Source organism: Thunnus albacares, chromosome 21, assembly GCF_914725855.1.
Source record: "Thunnus albacares chromosome 21, fThuAlb1.1, whole genome shotgun sequence".
NCBI lineage: Eukaryota > Metazoa > Chordata > Actinopteri > Scombriformes > Scombridae > Thunnus > Thunnus albacares.
Window position 1 is genome coordinate 5,735,506 of NC_058126.1, and position 7,595 is coordinate 5,743,100.

The following is a 7,595-nucleotide window of genomic DNA, read 5'->3' on the forward strand; positions in this document are numbered from 1 at the left end:
TGGAAATCAGTTTCAATTCCGCTTCTGTTTATTCTTGATTGATCTAACAACGGTAATACAGCCTATTTGTGGTATCCACACTGTGAGAATAACAAAGTATTAGACACATTTTAGTCTATTTTGACTTTAACCAGAATAAGTGTGTTCTTGCACACACAAAAAAAACAACAACAAATGAATGATCTTGATGCATCTCACTTCTCATGTTGTTGTTCGACTCTTTTAAAAGGTATATAATGATTTCTGTGATTTTCTGTTGTTTTCGTACTGTTATGAAGTCAATGTTCAACATAGTCAAAAGTCCAAAATTTGAGGTGGACGTGAGTAAAATATGCAGAAAATTAGATCTAAAATGTAAAAATTAACCAACATAAAAAGATTGTTTTTATTTTATTGCAAACGTTTGTTTTTGCAGCTTTCATTTTATTTTTGTTGATTTAATTTTGGAGCACATCTGCCATCCAGTCTCTGACGCCACACTACAACCTGCTCAGCCTTTTTGTCACAGATGTCCAGAGCTGCACTGAGTAACGTAAGTCACCATTTTTTATTCTGCCCTAAGGTGTCAAAATGACATAGAAATGGCGTACCATTCTCCTTGTCAAGGAGGTAAAAAAATATATATATATATTTGTGAGGTTTTCTCAAGTTGAATTTTAGAAAAGTGTTTCATATTTGCAATGGTCCAGATAACTAAAATTGATCTGCATTTTGCCTCAGTTTAAACATTAAAACAACACTGTTGCTTTTGCTGGAGGATAATTGAACTATTCTATTGTAGTGAGGTAGTAAGTCTAACACAATGCTTTCCACATTAGCAAAAAGAGCCATACAAAACTTTTTTTCTAAGACTTTTCTAGACCCTAATCCGATCTGTAATCTTTTTTTCAGGGTCCGATGACAAACCAGCAATGGATGATGAACAGGTGAAGGAACGTGATGCAACGTGCACACTGAGAGTCATTCAGAGGTAGTAGCTTTTTCACATATACTGTACCACACAGCTCGACTTGATTGCCTTTTCTTCACACATCGCCATTGTCCAATAACCTGGAGATAACCACTCACACCTCTGACACAAGAACAGCAACTACAAACATCACTGCCACCTCTGCTAATATTACGGCTGGTACTGTTTCCTTTCCATCACATTCTCCTTTTTAACGTGATCATCGGTGTGAACTGATACGTAGCTACTTAGTGAAATGTGACAATCATACGGTTCAGTATTCTGCACCACTACTTTGTCACATTCATAGACTGATGTCACCTGAAAGAAGAATATTTTTGTCTGTTCTTTATTGTTTTTTCAGAACCTGCATTGACATTTATCCTGAGAGGGGCACAGAAGCAAACTATGAGAGGGGTGCAAAGCAAGAAGAGCTGGAAGATGGTCAAAAAGAAGGCAACATCAGTGAATCCGCATGTCTGCACACTCATCAAGAAGCTCAGTGACTTCAAGTGGGACTTTGTCTGATCTTTGACACACACACACACACACACACACACACATACACAGCTTCTTCTCCCAAGCTGCCCCCCCCCCCCAACACCATTGAACTGAACTGAGCCCATCGATCGATCTAGGCCACACACACATACATTGAACTGCACCAGCCACTCTCTTTCTTGGGACTGATTTTGCACTAATTTTGGATAATATAGTTTTGGACCATATTCTGTATCCTGTAATTATCCTGTATATTTCCTAAATTATTATGTTTATTATCATCCCTACATGGCACACAGTGCTGGTCCCATATTATAAATAGACCTTATTTATTGGAGACACCACAAAAATGTACAGCACTGTATTCAGGAAAGGATTATTATTGCACCATCTTTCACACACACACACATACACACACACACCCACTTTCTCACCCAGCCACTCAATCAAACATGCATTCACTTATTTACTCACTAACTCACTCACTCAGTGACTAAAAGAACTCAAATTTTTCGTTGTTCAGAGAGACAGTTGCATAATTGTTTTGTGTTTACTTTTACTGTAATACACTCATGCAAACTAGACTGCTGCTGTTCAGCAGCAGGTTAATTAAAAACAGTTAGTTTGATGTTCTTTTCTCACAAAAACAAAATTGTCACAGCGAGTTACCAAATATTAAATTAAAAATTGTCAATCTTTTGAAAGAACCATACAAAGAACAGAAAAGTAAACAAGCAGGAAATTAAGGTTTATTCAGGTCTAGTTATGCTTGAGTTGCACTGGTGACATGTTTTTATTTAATAAATATGTGAAAATTAACTGCATAATGAATATTGTCCCTTTGACACTTTTTCATTATTATTATTATCATTATTATTATTAGTAGCAGTATTATACAGGATACATACTGTAGATTCAAATATAGTTTACAGTATTGTGTAAAAAATTACAGTACTTTCCAGGTGAAGCTGCTGCCAATTAATTACTGCGAGTTTACAGTGAAAAGTTTTACAGTGACCCACAACTTTGCATTAATGCACATGTTCCTTAATTTCCATGAACACAGTTACAGTAGTTTGAGTCAAAACCACATAAACCATCCAGCTGCTCAAAATACTAGAGTACCGAATGTGTACTAATGTGCAGCTGAAAACTGTTCCAACAAATGCACCTCCTTTCCTCTGTTTGAGTAAAGTTTCCTAAAAACTACAGTGTCCAACCATTTAAAAAAAACAAAACAAAAAAAAACAACACTGTATAATTGTGACCCATTTGTAAAGATCTTCAATAGAAACCGGTGGGTTTGAGAATACCACAGACTAAGTTGTCCCCAGAATTGTTAAAATGTAGATTAACACCAGACTTGTCTTTTAAGCTAAACATTTACACTAAAACCGAGTCTTGAAAAATCTATAGGGGAACAAGTCCAACATCTCAAACATAAGCACACCTATCTCATTTTCTCAATAGCTCTGCACAACTTTCAAATAGTATAGCACCTAAAAAACATAAATACTGCTGAAAGAATATTGTATATAGACATGGAAACAATTCATTCGCATGTCAGTTCCCTCTGCAAAAATGTGAATCTTCAAGAAGAAATATTGCTTGTGGCTCTGACTGTGGGAGGTAGCGTGGAGGCGAAGAGCCTTGTGTTAGGAATATCCAGAGGTCCACAGCTAGATGGATGGAGAGAGCAAGAGGGGCAGCAGTGAGAGATGAGTTCTGAGATTTAGTCCTGAGTGGAGGCATGCGGTGCCTTCATGGTAAGGAGCACGACTTTCTTGGTTATTCTGTGAAAATCAGGAAGCAGCCAGTGGAAGTCTTTGAGAAATGGAGTGATTGTGATGCATCACTGAAGTAAATAACCTGCTCTGTAAGCTTGCAGGCTCAAAATGGGGGGTAGCAGCCCACACACTGCGTACTTGTGTACTTGCACTGGCCCTTGCATACTCTGTGGCACATAGCTGTGCCCCCTGTCTGGTCCAGGTCATCCCATACACACCATGTGGTCACCTAGCTAACACACACATATGCGAACTATAGCTGGGACTTCCCTGGCCCCCCATCCTATCCAACAGAGACCTCCAAATATCTGAGAAGTCACACTTACTCAAAGGATGCTTCAATAGGTCAAAGATTCCCCCTACCTACCAATCCACACAGACATCTTCAATCCCCCTACAGCTCATCTCCCATCTAGACAACCAATTTGGAAGAAAACCCCACCAGCTGACTTTACCACTCAAGCTGCTTGGGAAAAGGAATGGGAGTCCAAGGAAGCTCCAAACATCTGGTGTTAGATCCCACTCAACAGGTCCCTGGCACCAACCTCACAAGGAGACAGTGGTCAACCCTCAACAGATTCAGGACCAGCCACGACCCCTGCTTGGCCAGTCTTCACAGTTGGGACAAACAATGGAACACATCATTGAAGGTTGGTGTGCTGAAAGACTAAAAGGAGGATAAGTCACCTCCGTACAGCAGATCAGGAGGCAACTGCTTGGCTCGAGGATTTTGCATTCGCTAAATAAAATAACAAAAGTAAAATCAGTACCACCACTACATACATGCACATCACACACTGTATGTTGGGTGCCGGAAGGGGCAGCAAAGAGCACCTCTGATTGCTGATTTACACATGATCAGAGAGGTTTCTGCTTTCCCCAAAACATCACAGACAGCTGGAGTCTCAAGGAGAGAAGAAAATGTCCCCTTCCTGTTTAAGAATTACAGTGTGCCCAGGCTTGACCCAGTATAACCCAATTTGTAACCTCTAAAGATGGAAAATTCCATAACAGTAAGGTAGACAAAGAGCTACAACCTAATTTCCACCCAAATGAGCCATGCCCCGAGCCAGACTAATAAAACTGGTCTCTATGTACAGATGGCTGTGAGATGAGGTCAATGGTCTCCTGTTGGTTATACTACAACACTTAGTTTGGTAAAATTTTGGGGAACTTAAATATTCAATAACTTCACTCTTATACAGTATCGTGTCCCCCAAAATCACTTGATAATGAAAATATATTTCTTTGTTTTATTTTATTGAAGATGATTGCATTTTCAGTTCCCTTTCTTTTTTACCTGTTCTATAGTTCTGTAGTGTAATATAGCAATATATCCATTACATGATGGTACATAGGGTCAAATACATAAGATGTGCCCGAGACATTATAGACGGTAGTCTGTACAGTGTGTCCTTACGTCATTGGCACAGATCTCGCTTTCTTGTTCTGAAGCTCTTAGTTTTATCTAACAATCAACGTGTAATTTTAGCCATTGTGAATGTGTTGTGTAATACTGCCAATTTTCCTATCCTTCTCACAGGCAGGGACAAGACAGGGAGTTAATGGACTCTATATATCAGTTGTATAACACTGATGTGCGGCACCACTCTGTATTGGATGAATAGGGGATGAGGGAAGATGAGTCTGACATGATTTCCAGTGTTGGTGGAGATTTTCAGAATTGAAACCAAAGTGGAAATAACAAAGATTAGGAGTCTAGGAGAGGAGCAAACAATGGAACACATCATTGAAGGTTGCCCACTCCAAAGACTAAAAGGAGGATTTGTCATCTCCATACATCAGATCAGGAGACAAATTGCTTGGGCTCGAGGACTTTGCATTCGCTAAATAAAATAACTAAAGTAAAATAGCTGCTTAAATACACAAGAGCTACATGTTATAAGGACAAAAAAAAACCCTCATAGAAACAGAATCATAGAAGAAACAGCACACTTTTATGAATGTTTTTAAGTGTGCATCTTATTGTATATATTCAGTCTGGAGCACAGTACCGTATGTGGAGTGGAGATGTGAATGTGCAGCCAGGCCTTGGGACAGTGAACAATTACATGATAGTACAAAGGGTCAAATACATAAGATGTGCCCAAAGCATTATGAATGTCTTAACGTCATTGGAACAAATCTCACTTTCCTGTTCAAAAGCTCTTACTGTTAGTTTTGGTTGGTTTAAGTCAATTACTGTGAATAGAGCGGAAACTTTTTTTTGTTTGCACAACAGTTACAACGACCTTAAACACTGTATGGTAGTGTGATGATCTTTGGCTACTTAAAACCCACCTAGAAGTATACTGAACAGTCTCAAACAGGCTCAAGGCTACTTGGAATCTGACAGGAAACAGATGATGTAAAGTCTTAACTAAGTTGAAAAACTATGCCAACAAAGGTGGGAAATACCAAAGTTTATCACATGCAGCATCTCTATAAAATAAAGCATGCAGAGTGCAAGCGCACAGTCTCAAACACCAAAAATTAGACCCATCAGCGAAGGAAAGTAAACAACCTTAGAAACAAACAGGAGCATAACAGTCACCGTGTTATCCAGGTTTCATTCACTAAGCATAAATGCTCCTTTCAGCAACGGTGTTCCAAATTAAAAGCAGAAATAATGGACAAATAATAATATTATCAGTCAAATATTATAAGGAAGGAATACAGGTGTATAAAGGTCTTCCAGTCATCCTTATGAGCTTCAAGGTATGCTAAAACAATCATACTATTTTGGTCTGGCTCATAAACAAGCGAGTAATCTGTCCTTTGATATCAAATGCAAATGGAAATATCCGGCAACAGGGACGTGAACTGCTTCAACATGAGACATGAGAAGAACATCTCTGCTTTTCTTTACCCAAAGAATCAGAGGATAGACAGATGGTGAGAGAAGTATTGAGATCAGCAAAGTCCTCTGCGCATTGAGAGGGTAAACAAAGCTTACTAAAAACTAGATGTTAAAATCCAGTCGTCTCTCTCTTACAGAGCCTGTCAGTTATTGAATGGTGATTTCATTTACATCTACAAAATGTCGTCGGATCATTATCTTGTTTTATAATGCATGGTGTCTATATTAACAGCTAACTGAAGAAGCCACGGTTGGATGCGCTAGTTTGAAAATTGCCTTTCAGTTTTCGTGCATGTAAAATCTAATACATTATGATTGCATTTAATCTGAATAAGGAACAGCATATTATGTTTCTTATATTTATCATCTTTTGAGTCGTTACCAAAATAGAATCAACAACAAAGCAGATGGCAAAGGTTTCTAACTGTGCATATTGATGAGGTATGGAAGATCTTTACTTCAAGAAAATGAGGGATGAGGAGCACTGAGCTCCGAAATTCTTCATGGAAAAGAACGGATGAAAATATCCCATGCATTTGTTGTTTGTCTTTGATTGATTCGAAACTATGTAGCGCATAGCGTACTTAATTTATGCAGTATTATCTGAAGAGTAAAACAAATGATGGAGGAAATGATTAGGATTATTTCAGGTCTGCCAGTTGATTTTTAAGGAAACCATACAAATGAAAGCTGGTTTGCCTGGGGGTAGGCCAGAGTGGCAGTATGCCAAAGTTGCTCAGAGGGCAACAGAGGGGTAGGCTGTGTTTACAGAGGGCTTCAGGTCATTGAACGCCCCTCTGGTAGCCATATTAGAGGTCAGTTATGGCGATTAGCAGTTTTATGTGATTTTCCTATGTATTTTTACCCAACTGACTTCTTTTGACTGTACTGGCACCTTTTAACATAATGTTTATTTAAAAGATCAATGTTGTTATGTGATGATTTTCTTTTAGTAACATGTCCAACAGGACACAAGCCAGTTTATTGTTAGAGAAAATTCCTTTGTTCATATTCAGAGTTTCCACCTTGAGAAAGCAATACATCAAAGTTGGTCTCTAGCTGTATCTTTAAAAGTTGAGTGATTTCACAGCAAAATAAGTTAATTTCATTGAAATTTCTGCAAACAGTGCATTCACTTGCAGGGACAAAGAAAATCTATATGCAATTTTTCACGTCAAGTTAAACTTTGGTGAACTATGACGTGTGAATTCATGCCATTAACCAATATAGCAAGCTATCTTTACAGTAGTGACCTTTAAGGGAGAGCTGATAATGGAGGAAGCTAATGTAGTTTATTTGTTTTGTACCAGCCTTTATCATTGGAATACAAACTGCTCCAAAGAAGAAGAAGAATGGTCTTCAGACAGTTATGAGACAGGAGCAACAAGTCCTCCTAATTAAACAACATAATACATTACATTGTTGGTAAATGTACTCCAGAGCAACACTCCAGAGCAAAACAAGCATTTTCTGATCTACCGCCTCTATCAAGAGTAAT

At 38.4% G+C, this 7,595-nt stretch overlaps 1 long non-coding RNA gene across 1 annotated transcript; it reads left to right on the forward strand.

The window, feature by feature from the left end:
• The first annotated feature begins 421 nt into the window (after nucleotides 1-421).
• LOC122972887 lies at nucleotides 422-2,229 on the forward strand. The gene is made up of 3 exons (XR_006399868.1): nucleotides 422-532; nucleotides 892-970; nucleotides 1,314-2,229. It is a non-coding gene; the product is annotated as an uncharacterized LOC122972887 (long non-coding RNA).
• Nucleotides 2,230-7,595: the final 5,366 nt, after the last annotated feature.